Here is a 13,832-nt window from a genome sequence, read left to right on the forward strand (position 1 = left end):
CACCACCCTGATCAGAGTAAAAGACCAGATCAAGTGTGTGACCAGCAACATGCGTCAGTCTTGAGACCACTTGAGATAGGCCCATAGTGATCATGGCAACTATGAAATTCTGAGCCACCACGGACAAATTAGTCCCAAAGTGAACACTGAAGTCCTCCTCCACCACAAGCCTGGGGAACTCCAACACCAAGTCTGAGACCAAGTCCATCAGCTCAGTTAGAGACTCTTGGGCTCTAGCAGATCAGTACACCAACAGATGTCCCAGTCTATCCCTGGCCCCCAACCTTAAGTATACATACTTAATATGGTCAGATACGTTAAAAGGGATCCTGGTAAAAGAGATGTTGTTCTTAGAGACCACAGCCACTTCACCTCCCTGCCCATGTCCCCTCACCTGCTTCTCAACAGAGTACCCTGGAGGGAGAAGCTGGGACCAGACTGGGCCACTAGCCTCCCCGAACCAAGTCTCTGTGATACATAATGGGTCAGCCCCTTCATCCAAAATCAGGTCATGGATTATTTCTGATTTATTCTGGACCAGCAGGATCAGAATATGCCATATGTAGTTGGTATTCTTGCTTTCCAATGAAACAAATTATATTAAAAACAAAAACAAAAAATAACTACCCCTGAAATGTCCTGCCCAGAAAAAAGAGAGAATTGCGTGCATGTGTGAGTTCATGTGCGTGTGTGCGTGTGCACAAGATGAACATGTATTCATACAAATATGCTGGGTTTTGCCCCTGATATTTATACTGTGGTCCAGAACAGCTCTCTAAGCATAGCACTCTTGATTGTCCATTCGTAGACATTGATCTAGTTTTAGCCTCAGTTGCTATGTGAAACCCTTAATTACTAGTTGAACATTGAAGCTTTTAAATCTATAGAGAAACCGTGAACCTAGATGTCTGACTGAATAGGATTTTACTGGGAGGTAAATCAATAGGTCTCAGATGGGAAATGTCTTGGATTAGAAAAACCTCAGTCCAGCTGTTTCATTGGAGTAAAATCCGATCAGCCTTCAAAGCAGAATATAAATTTATTCTGCCCCGTGGCAAAAGACTAAAATGCTACTCTCTAGGGATTAGTGTTGAATAACAATCTGGATTGCCAAATTCTAGTTGGTATTTACATATCAGTGTGTAGCTACCATAAGTGGTCATCTTATCTGAGATGAGGGAAAACATCTGTGATCTCAAAATTACATTTCTTGTCAGGTCAAGTGGCCAGATTTACTCTTAACTCTTAACATATTAAGAATTATTGTTCTTTTTTCCATTGTAATTTTCATTATCAGAAGATTATCAGGTTAATATTGCATTGTCAAAACTTTATCTTTCAAGAGCAAACAAATGAGCTTGGCTAAAACAGTATCATTTTAAGGAAAGGAATGAGATCTTAAATGACTGGTCTCAAGTGTGTTGTATTCAGGCACATGAATTATCTGTGCACAATCACAGATTGTGTGACAAACAAATGCTCAGCTTCCAGATTGCACCCTCTTCCCTTGGTCAAGATGAAACCCGGGCAGGCCTCTATTGAACAGTCAAGGTTCAAAAGGCAACCAATTAGGAAAGCATCATTGTGGCAGCTCAAAATTTATTTATTGTTAAATTTCTATACTGCCTTTCATTAAAACAATCTCAAGACGGTTAACACAAAACTTAAAACAGGACTACAAAAAATATACAATTAAAATATTAGCTAGAATATAAAAATACAGATCTAATTAAAAGATTAAAAAACAAGCACAATATAAATATAAAAGAATACAAAGCAGCGGCAATAGAAACAATCATATAAAAGCCTGGGTAAAATGCCATGATTTCACATGCTTTCTAAAAACTGTGATGGAGACTGATGGCCACTGGGAGAGCATTCCAGCATCTGGGGGCAACAGCTAAGAAGGCCCTGTCCCGTGTGCACGACAGCCGAGCATCTGTCATTGTTAGCAACCAGAGCAGAGCCCCTCTGGATTACCTCGCCAAGTGGGCAGTAAACTTTGGGACAGGGGCATAACAAGGTTGGAGTGAGCCCAGAGACAAAATTTTAAAATCCCCCCGTCACTGTCTTCCTCTAAAAATTGAAAATATATATATTTAAGGAAGCTCGGGTGGGCGTTGGGTGGGGGAGACACCTCTCTGGGGGCCCGCCTGAGGCAGGGCCCCCCAAAACAACAGTCTCCCCTTGTCCTATTAGTTACGCCTGTGCTTTGGGAACAGGCGGTCCCTCAGGTATCCAGGATGTTGGGCACTCACTAGATTCCAGTTGGATAAGAGGCTCATTCAGACACTTGCCTCAAAGATGGTGTACTGCTCGAATACACCATCGAGTAACCACCATCCCACCATCCAAAAGTACCCACCATTCCCATCATCCAAAGTGGAAATGTTAGTCCAGCCTCCATCATTCCCCTAATTTCCCCTCCTGCAGTGCTCATGCTTGCCAAGGAAAGCCTTTAAAAGCTTTCCTCAGTAAGCATTCCTCTGAAGAGATGACAGCTGTAAGCCTGATGGCAGGCATTTCTATAAGCAGGAGTCTCAGGCCCCCGCATCTCTGGATCATGGAAGCACCCGCCTGATGGCTTACAGCCTTCACCACTTCAGACGAAGGCTGTAAACCTCTGTAAGTGTGACTGCTGCTGGATGTGCAGGTGGGTGGGTAATGATGGACAACAGAGGTGGAGTGGGACTTCTGTTCCCACTTTGGATGGTGTACTCGAGTACACGGTCCTTAGGGCAAATGTCTGAAAGAGGCTAGGATGATTGATGGGTTGATGATTACTGATATGCTGAAGTTCTATAGATTTAAACATGTGCTTGTAGTTCAGCTGATTGCACAGTACAATACATAATAAAATGATAATTCTCAGAATGACAATACACAACCTGGGAGAAAATGTCCAGTAAACAGGTCTCCCCCCTCCCCGAAAATGCAGACCAAGTAGACATGATTGCTCATCCCAAAGCCCAACAAACAAATGATCCTGCCACCTAGTGACTAAACTAGAGTATGATGTTGCTCACACATTTTGTGAATGTGCTAAATGGCTCTCCATTGATTTGGGCTGATGCTGAATTGTTCTGTGACAAGAACTGAACAAAGAACAGCCTAATGTGGGGGGAAGCAGTTAGATGTTATTGATAGGAAATGACTTCATGAAATAGGCTTATTCTCTTTAAAACATTGATAGGATTTCCATGTACAGGTTGACCACGCTATATGCGGATCCACCATACGCAATTTCACATATCCGCAGTCAGGTGATTGACACCTAACCTCAGCATATGCATAAAAAACCCAGCCCACAAGGGGTTAATACTGCATATCTGTGGAATGGAGGCAGCTGGAAATAACTGCAGAGGTAATTTCCTGCCACCATTTTGTGAAACAGAACCAAAAATAGCAGGAAATGCTTTTAAAAGGACTATTTCCAACTTCTGGGGGCATTGCTGGAGGCCCAAAGATCACAGTAGGGCACTTTATTTTGCCTCTTTAAACCTTTCCTTCCTGTTTTGGGGGCAATTTGGGGGCCTCTGGGAACCTAACCCCTGCAATCCCATTGCCCCAGTGATTCAGTATTCACAGTTTCCATATCCACGGTAATTGCGGAGAACGGAACCCCTGCGAATACTGAGGTTCTCCTGTAGCTAGAACACTGATGAAGGTAGTGAGCATTATGAGTTCAAACAAAACAAGCTAACAGTCTGATTTAGTTGCTGTTTAGGAAGGCCTTTGCAAATGAGTGATGTTAACAAGAGCTACTGGAGCAAGAGTTTGATACTGCTAGTTGTCCTTTCAAATAATTGTTTTTCAGTGGTTGATTTTGATGATTAACTTACAGTTTAAATGGATATTTTTTTCCATTAGTTTTGAGTACTAAAAAAAAAAAATCCATTAAATAAATAATGAAATATCTAAATGTTGTTGTAAACTGCCGAGTGTTGCTGTAAAACCCCCCAGAGATGGAAGTCTGAGGCGGTCTACAAATCTGATATGTAAATAAATAAAATCTGGATATTTAGCATTCCTCACATTGACTTCAATCTCCACTTACAGCATTCTCAATAAGAGCCTTGCAAATCATGGTCATTCTAGTGCACGCTCTTTCCAGCAGCATTTAGCTTAGCTATATAGCTGCCAAAGGGGCAAAAGAAGCATGGTGCAGATTAATTGCTTTCTTGCAATAAGCCAGGCTGGGAAAACAATCTCTATTGTTTATCCGGATTTTCTTCTTGTGACACCTGCTAAAATTACATTGAGACACTTTCAAGTCAAAGTCCTTTTACTTCTTGGAGATAAATGGTTGACAGAAAAAGAAAAAACAGATAGTGAAGAGAGAGCATTCCTGAATATCTTATTGTACACTCTCCTACCACCATTTTGCTTCAATAGAAATCTGTAACAAATCATCATCTGGCATCATGGGCACTTGATGAATAACCGGAGATGAACTCCCAGCGGATTAGCTAGGCAGTCGCTCTTTGTGGAGGAGCTTTAATCAAAGGAAGTGAGCCAAAATTAAAGGATGCATGTATTATCCTAGCTCTATTATTTGCTGTAATTCTTTAACACTCTACTTCCCCCATGCAAGTATTTAACATTCATGAGGCCACAGGCAGTGGGTTCAGCTCGCAGGGGGAACTGGCAAGCTGAGATGGGCTAGTTCTTTAAAAGCAAAGGCAGCATTTGGATACCTAGCTCAGCTTAACTTCCATTGTCTGTCAAATGCCCTCTCTGTGACTTTGAAAGTAGAGCCCTCTGCCTCCTCTGCCATAGAACAGACAGCTCATACCTCAAACCTCCCTCCCTCTTTCAGGCCAGGACCAACACTATTAGATGCAGGGCCTGCTGGAGACATTTGGCTACTCTAGGCAGTTGTGCCATGCGCTCCGACGAGGGCTTACGTAACTCTCATGAAACCAACATGTCACTTACTCTTAAGTATGTCTAAAAATCTGAGCTTATGAATAACTTCAGTGGAAAAGTCACAGGAGTTGCCAATGAACTAGCAATTGCCAAAGTTCAGGACAAGCCAATTGTAGCTCTGAGTGTATGGACAAAGATCAGGAAAGAGGCAAATGCAAAAAATGAATTTTCTCTCTTGGATCACAGGAAGAGGGAACAGGCAGATGATGGGATCTGACATTCTGCCTCAGCTTCTGCTTATTGTCTGCCTGTCTTGGGATTCCAAAGGAGGAGGAGCAGACTTCCTCCCATTCATGGCTAGAACAGCTAACAGGGGACTGGAAAAACCTGCAGCAAGCCTGCGTTGCCCCTTGCCTTGCACTTAGAATCTTAGAGAGGATGGATGAGTATATTCTCCAACCACTCCCCCCCACCCCCGCTGCTTTTCTTTGCTTGTGGAGTGGCGGGGGGGGGGGGGGGAGAACGATTAGGATACTGTAATTCATGGGTTTTCTAGAGAGAGAGAGAGAAAGAGAGAGAGAGAGAGAGCTTGTGTGAGATGGGGTGCAGGTGATCCTCACCAAGGGGGATCACCAAGGTAAGGGGAAGGAAGGCAGACTAACTGAACCCCTGTGGACTGAGCAAAAAAGCACCTTTTAAAGGGGCAGATCTCTTGGATTAGTTGATAAATCAGCGATCTCTATTAAGCAGGAGGAGAGCAACTGTCCCTATCCAATCCCAGCCTTCCAGTGGCTGTTGCTAGTGTCTACCTTAAGTTCCTTTTTCTATTGTGAGCCTTTTTTTTGAGGAAAGATACCCATGTTTATTTTAGCTATCTAATCTACTTCTGTAAATTGCTTCGAGGACTTTTGTTGAAAAGTGGTATATAGGTAGTAGTAGTAAGGCAGGGAAGGGTGGTCATTTTGCGGCTGCTCCTCTCCCAAATGGGCTGGAAAAGGCAATATCTCCCCCTCTCTTTCTTATGACGAGGCTGCAACCCAGGTAGGGGGAATTGAGGCGGTGAGAGCAGCCACGCCGTTTGCTCGTCGTCAGGTGCCCCTCAGCTGGCTGCTTCCAGCATTGCTTCTTCCCCAACTTAATTCACCTGCTCTGTCCTCCCTCCTCCTAGTGCTGCTATCGCCACAGTTTCCTCTTAAGTGTGCACTCACTTGCTTCCTCCTCCTCCTCTTTTCTTCCGTCACCAGAACTGGCTCCTTCAGCCAGCCTCTCCGGTTTCCTCACAGAGTTGGCTTGGAATACACAGAGTGCAGGGAATACATATGTGTGTGCTATCAAGGTTAAAAACAAACAAACATAAAAGCTTATTTTCCATGAGATACAGGGGTGTGGGTTGGTTATAATAGTCTGTGGGGTATATGTGCGACAATACAGCAATTAATTAATTAATTAATTAAAAATATTTATACCCCGCCCCTCCAGTGCAATACTGCTCGGGGCGGCTTACAACAATAAGATAGACACAGATACAAGTAATAAAATTGATTTTTTAAAAAGTCACATTAAAAACAATTATTAGGTTCACAAATTCACAAATTTTCACTTCTCAAATTCTCACACATAGGAATAATTCACATATCCTTGGGGGCATGGCTAACAGACGAACCAGACCTCTATAATACCTTAAGCAATATACCTAGGGGCATAAGCCTTTAGAAAGATTGCACAAGCTGACAGAATCTATTTTATTTTATTATCACCCTTATGAACAAAATCACATTTTTTTCAGGATTGAAAAAATCCTGATTATCTCTCATTGTCTGGACAAATGTTTCTTTCTGTAGTCTAGAGTCACAAAACATTAATTTGCAATTCTTTAGTGTTGTTCCAAGCACCTGAAGCACTGATTGCACAAGGGGCCATTAACAGTTATTCAGTACCCCTTACCTCTCAAGTGTCCCTTCCGTCATTCAGTACTACTGCCTATTATTGAATTTATGTGCCTGAGCATGTTTAGCCTTCACAGCTGCATCTACATCCATGCACAGGAGTGAGTGAGAAGTATGGTATATAGTACTTAGAGGACTGAACCAGGGGCGGAGCCACCGTTGAGCAAACAGGTTTGAAGAACTTGGGCCACCGCCAATCAGGGGCTGCACCTGGAGCCTCAGCTACGCCCCCTGCATCTGACGTCAGATTCAGGGGGCACATCTTTGCTTGCAAATAGGGTCATGCGGCCTTGTTTGCAAGAAAGCCCCGCCCCTGTGTCTGATGTCAGATGCAGGGGTGGAGCTTAGTATCTGACATCAGGCAGGGGGTGGGGCTTGGGGCCATGCCAGTGAGCTGGCCTTTTTCAACAAAAGTTTCCAAAGCAGTTTACCTAGAGAAATAAATAAATAAATAAATAAATATGGCTCCCTGACTCCAAAGGGCTCATAATCTAAAAAGAAACACAAGGTGACACCAGCAAAAGCAACACTAGGGATGGTGTTGGATAGGGCCAGTTGCTCTCCCCCTGCTAAATAAAGAGAATCACCACTTTAGAAAGGTGTCTCTTTGCACAGTTAGTAGGGGGAAATGGTGACTGCTATTGTGTTTTTCTTCATTTTCTTCTCTTGAAAATGAGGGTCATGCTGGAGCAGCGGGGAATGTCATTTCTGGAAAGCCAGCTGCAGTATGAAAGAAACTTCCCTCATGAGAATTTCGGAGAAAATTCAATAGTTTGCTAGAAATTCATCAGAATTTCCTCCATCATATTCTTCTGATAAATTGTTGAGAATATTGGGGGAACACATTCTCCCCAAGTCTGCAACCATCCAGTTTTTGTCTTCTGCAACAACAGCAGCACCACTAAGCAGAACTACCTTGCTTTATTCTGTATGAGAGCAAATGGAGCTGCTGCCCAATTTGACTGGTGTTAAAATATAAATGAAGTTTTATTAGTCCAGTTCACTGCAAATAACATTAATATTTTTATACTTTCATTCAGAAGATTATTTTACTGTTAATCATTTATAGAGCACTTTTAATGTGCCATGCAAGCTAGCTGAGGACAGGGCAACAGTGCTTGGATATGTGCTGCCTAAGTGCCTGCAAGACTCTCCATCCCAAATTTGACTGTTGGGTACCCGTGTCTTTCTACCGGCAAGGCCCATTCTTCCAGGCCAGAGAAGCAAATACCTGGAGCGGGGAGGTGATGATAGACTATACCCAGGGGTGTCGCTATAATTGAGAAGATGGGTACAAAGAACCCAGGTTCCCCAGCTCCTGAGGGCCCCCCAGCTCTACCCCTCCCTATTTTCTTAATTATCTCCCTTACTTCAAGGGGCCGTTGGGGAGGGTGCAAAGATGGGCCCCCTCTCCCCTAGCTACACCTCTGACTATACCCCTGCTGCACTTCCAGAAGGTTGGCTAGCCAATCTGCCTACAGCTTCCCTCATCACTGAGGAAGCCAGGCTGAAGGAATACAGCAGGCCTCTTATCTATGTAGTAGGCAGTGGCACAGGCTTGAATTCTCAGGACCAGGAGGATTCTGGCCTGCATTGTTAATGTCCTTGCTAGAATTGCCTGCAATTCCTTCTCTGATGAGTGGCGTAGAGTGTCAAGGATTCATGCTGGAGCCTGCTGAGCTCTCCGTTCAAGCTTTGTGGTACTTGCCAGTGCTCTTTTATATGTGCCTTCTATGTTGTTTCCCTTTTGCATATTGTATTTACCTGACTCTAAGACTAGATTTTTTCCAGGCGCTTTAATATTAGGAATCAGGAGGTTGTCTTAAAGTCAGAGTCCAGTTCCTTTTGAATAAATGCAGGTATAACCCATATTTATCCTCTACATTTTAAGGGGTTCTTCTTAAATTCAGTCTTAAATTCGGATAAATACAGAAATTATTATTTATTTATTTTTTAAAAAGAGGTCCAAACACAATCTTTTGTTTGGACATGCAAGCAGTCCCAACTTTAGTTGGGCAGATGCTCATCCGAACGTAATGTATAAATCATTCCTCAGCAGTACTTTTTTCAGCTGCTCTTTGCAGTTATAGCAACAGCTACAGAACTATATTGCCCAATTCATTTCTCTCTTCAAGGGCATATCGGGAAATTTCAGGGTTGCTAGTGTGGATAGAAAAAGTGCAGGAGCAGGGTTCACATAGTAGGTTTCCTTGCTTGTGAATGCACTTTGTTCCTAAAGTATTTGTGTTTGTGAGAAATCTAAGAGAAGCTAGACAATGCAGCCCAAGAAGTCAAAGTGCAAAGTGCAAGTTAATCAGTTTTTAGGCTTTTGGCTATCTTTACAGTTACTGAAAAATTGTAGGCAATAGACTGCAGCTGTATTGACTTCCAGGGCCAGATTCATCCATTTTGCAGCATTAACTGATGAGGAAGCTCAATATAGGCATGCTTTATTTTTACAGTCTGTATTGGTAGCTTTATGCTTCCCACTTGCTCATCTAGAACAACAGCAACAACAACAAATGGGTATGTTCTTAATGAGATATTAATCTAAAGTTGTCTTGGGCAGGAGGAAGAGAGAGGGAAGAAAATCAGACTCCTCATATGCAGGAATTCCCATTCTACAATCTGTTCCATTTCCCCCCCACGTTTGCATTCTGGAAAACTCCTCCAGGCAGGAGCACTTCCTACACAAAGCAGCTTCTGCGGTTTTTTTTTAGTAAATCTGCTTGCATGCTTTCTAATTAAATTGTGCTTTAAAAGAAAATGCAGTTAGATAGATCTCTACTATGGGAATGTGCCAACTCGAGAGGAATTTTTTTGTTGCACTCAGAAGCCTTCCTTTAACCAGAATTTTTCTCATCAGCACACTGGATTCTCTGGGCTTGAGGGTCTTGTCATACAAGATGATATATAACATATTCCTTTTCCACAGAACATTCTCTATTTTTATTTTTTTAAAGTTTCCAACCACCCCTGTAAAATTCTCCTCTTGAAACAGTCAGCAAGAGAGCTTGGCTTAAGCATTCTTCTCTCCAACTGTACAAAGCATTTCCATTGACATCACATTTCCCCCTGGAGGCAGGAAATGAATGACATGTGAAATAAGCTTGAAAAATACTAAATATAAAAAGATGTGGCTGTTTTTCTGCTGTAGTAGATGGGTCTGCTTTGTATTCCCTCTGACCTGAACTGGAAACAGCAGTGTGAAATCAAATGGTTGGTTCCCAGAAAGTTGTTGACCTGAGTTATTAATTTCACTTCCCTCCAGAGCTGCTATAGATGACTTCAAACTGTTTGGCCCTAACAATTTGACTACACACTGTGTTAGGTCTGTGTAGGCTTAAACATAACTATACATTATGTTAAGCCTGTCATTAAGAGATAGGCCCAAACTAAAAGTCTATCTTAAATTTTAAAAAGCAGCTGTGGGAAGTGGGGAGCTGTGAATTAAAACCACAGCATATGGGGAAGGGAGGAGTTAACACTTTTCCCCAGCTCCATTTTTCAGCACAAAACTGCCTTTTGAAGCTGCTATAGGCTGAATTCAAACCATGGATAAGCATGCCCACGGTTGGCATTTCTTACCTTCCAAATGCTGGATTTCTTCCCAAGCACAGTTCTGTTAGTGTTTCGAAACCTCGATATGAACCCTCAGTTTCAAGTTAGGTTGCTGCAACCACGGGTCCACTGGCCCCACGGTGTCACGTGAATTCTGCACCTGCTGTAACCTGGGGTTCATGCTGAAGCTCCTCTCAAAACCATAGAGAGAGAACTTCAGAGCAGCTCTGAAATTCATCAGCTCTAGGCAGCCTGAGCCTCTCGCTGGCTGTTTCTCAGAGTGAATGCTCTGCCTTTTTTCACCTAGACTAGTCCATCTTACCCCTCCCTTCACTGCCTGGCAACAGGCATGCCAGGTTCCTAGATTTTCCTCATTTAAAGGCACAGAACCAGAAAAGATTATAAGGGCATGGGGAGGGTGGGTCATTGGGCACCTAAAACCTAAGAAACGCCCCTAAAAAAATGAAAAAATTGAACACCATGCTGAACACACAATAGCATTCCCTCCCCCACCCTCCAGAACAAGGGTATATGAAGATTTCTTCATATTTATCTGGGTTCTGTTTTCTAACCAGTATGGTGGGGCAGTATTTGGGGGCCACCTCCTAATACCCCTAAAAATTAGGAGCAATCATTCTGCTGTCTTAAGAGCAACTGTTTCACTCTAGAGCAAAACAATTCTGCAAGAAACAACAAGCAATTTTTCTAGAAACCAGAAGTGTTAAATTCACCCTGATACAGAGGCGTATCTAGGGTAAATAGTGCCTAGGGCAAACACTGAAATTGCGCCCCCTGTCCAAGCATCTGACACCCAGCTTTCAGATAACTTTACCATAATATCAGCTGGAAAATACAAGTCAAGCTCGTTAATCTTTTAATATTTCAAAAACTATTTAGCAGTGGACTTAGCCAGACCAAAAAATGCTGGAAAACTACAAATTTCAGTATGCTGGGGCTCATGAAATACCCAAATACTATGTGGAGATGTACTTGGAAAACTAAACAGAAGTGCCTGTCTAATTCTCTACTATGCATTGTATCATCACCATTACATAAGTTTTAAAAATAAATGGAGAATTTTACTTTTCCCAGATACTCTGTAAATAATTAAAGGATATGCAGAGTAAACTGTGTCACTGCTTGGAATATATTCTAGTCTTTCAGAAAGACAGTTAAAATGAGAGAAAGAGAGCAAGAAACACCCAGTGGGCCTTAATATTAAGGGTTTCACACTGATTCAAAGACAAACTCACCATTAATAGCCATATTAGCAAGACATCACATTTAACTCACTTATCACAAGAAGCAAAGTAAGAGCAAATGAATACAATCCTAGCTCTTAAGCGTCAGCTCAGTATTCACAAGCCCTGATTCTCTGTCAATCTGAATATGTGTACAGTGTTTTATATTATATTTTTATTATTATTATTTTTACCTGTAGCCCCTTTTGGGGGCTTCCTAAAGGCTGGGGTTTTTTTTTTGCAAAGATTCCCCCTCACCCCGCTGGCCTATAGGGCCTCTCAAGGACCATTTGAGCATGTGCAGTGGCCGTTTTTAAAAATAATCTTCTTTTTTTAAAAAAGGCCACTGAAAACAAAATGGCCACCGCGCATGCTCAAATGGCCTCTGCAAAGCCTGGCATGACCTAGAGCCTCACAGAGGCCATTTGAGCATGCACGGTGGCCATTTTGTTTTTGGCAGCCATTTTTTAAAAAAAAATTAATTTTACAAAATGGCGCCCCCCTTCAAGTGGCGCCCGGGGCACATGCCCTGCCTGCCCTACCCCTAGATACGCCCCTGCCCTGATAGAAGAACCCTCCCTCCTGGCTGCTGGCAACAGTATTCTAAGGTATAAGGACGGTGGCTCTTTGCCTGGTATAGAGGCACATTTTTTACTGTCTGATGCTGGGAAAAGGATTCTAAGAAGTCCAGCCTCACTACTCATAATTAAGGCAGCATAGAGCCCAGAATCTGTGGTCCCAGGATGCCACAGTGCTCAGATTTGCCTATGACCATCCCCTTTGGCAAACTGCCACAGTTTATTTCCTTTGTGTGCCCTTTTGGTTTCAACTTCATGCATGGGGGAAGTAATTTCAGCCTTGGAGTGGAGCCATGTGATGGTTGGGAGGAAAGGGTAATTTGTCTTTGCTGTGTCAAAGATGACTGTCAGATGTCAAGATGACATGAGGGAATCCAAGCACAGTGTACATGCTCCCGCTCACAATCATAGCCAATGGTTGCTGGGTGAGTGACACGCTGATGCCATGCCCACAGTCTGGCAATGCAAGAAGTGCCTGGAAGAGAGAGGAATGATTCTAAGCAGAAGGCGGAGGTAACAAAACCTCACTTACTGGCTTGTATATGGTGCAATTTCAGCTTCAGCACTTAACTTCATGTACGTGTACCCATGGTTTGGCATTATATCTGAATTTGGCTTTAGCCACTCAGGGGAGAAATAACCCCAGGGGTGGGGTTGGCAGGAGAATGGCACAGAGGGAAAGTATTTGGCATATAGCCATATGATTTTGAGCCAAAAACTCCAATGTGCTCCATATTAGGCTTCTTTCCATGCCACAATTGAAATGGTGTTGTATTTATAACTTTAGTAGACAATCTGTTTGTAAACAAGTAGCAGTTATAATTGCCTCTCCCCCAAACTTACTGTGTAGTCCTGCATCCAGCAGCATGCATCTGGCCATTTCTATTAAAGAATGTCTGGGTCTCACAGATGCAACAACATTTTGTTCTGGAGTACAGTGGTCCCTCGACTTACGAACTACTCGACATAAGTATTTTTCGAGTCACAAACGGCAGTTTTAGATCCGGTTTTAGATGCGGTTTTTTCGACTTACAAATTTTTAGATGGGGTTTCCTCGACTTACAAATTTTACATGTGGTTTCCTTGACTTGCCTGCCTGTTTACTGCCTGTTTATTCTTGAAAAGAAATGTTCCTGTGCAGTTTGCAAGCCTTACTGGGGGTCTGGGTCTTTTTTCTAGGCTCCAGAACGCATTAATCCGTTCCCAATGCATTCCTATGGGAAACCGCTTTTCAACTTACGAACTTTTTGACTTACAAATGTGCATTTGGAATGGATTAATTTCGTAAGTAGAGGGACCACTGTATATGGCATCATCATTTGCTATTCAATGCCCTCCATTTTCAGATAGTCAGTTATCTCAGAATTTGAGGCTTCCTTCCAAACTTATTACATACTCTTGCAACATATCTTTCAATTTTTCAAGTATTTGGTTTCTTTCACTTCTTTGAGAAAACCTTATTTTCTTATTCATGCTAATTACTTTCTTCAGAAGCCTCAGAGATCTGGGCCCATAACCTGTTGAGGGCTGTGAGGAGAAACATTAATTCTCACACAGCAGAGTATGCTATGGTGGGTAAAGAAGTTTAGCCCAAGAGATTATCTGGAGACAGCAGGTTCAGTTCAAAAAATAAAGAT

The 13,832-nt window shown here is 42.6% G+C and overlaps 1 long non-coding RNA gene across 2 annotated transcripts in view; it reads right to left on the reverse strand.

The window, feature by feature from the left end:
- The window catches only part of LOC128325715 (uncharacterized), a 55,220-nt gene that overhangs the window by 40,224 nt on the left and 1,164 nt on the right, over window positions 1–13,832 (reverse strand). The window contains exons 1-2 of one of the 2 annotated variants that reach the window (XR_008307570.1): window positions 10,404–10,698; window positions 6,078–6,197 (exon numbers count right to left, since the gene is read on the reverse strand). This is a non-coding gene — a long non-coding RNA (uncharacterized LOC128325715). Of the gene's footprint in view, window positions 1–6,077; window positions 6,198–10,403; window positions 10,699–13,832 lie in introns of those variants that run through there. The other variant, XR_008307571.1, reaches the window with a different exon arrangement.

Source organism: Hemicordylus capensis, chromosome 5, assembly GCF_027244095.1.
Source record: "Hemicordylus capensis ecotype Gifberg chromosome 5, rHemCap1.1.pri, whole genome shotgun sequence".
Lineage (NCBI taxonomy): Eukaryota > Metazoa > Chordata > Lepidosauria > Squamata > Cordylidae > Hemicordylus > Hemicordylus capensis.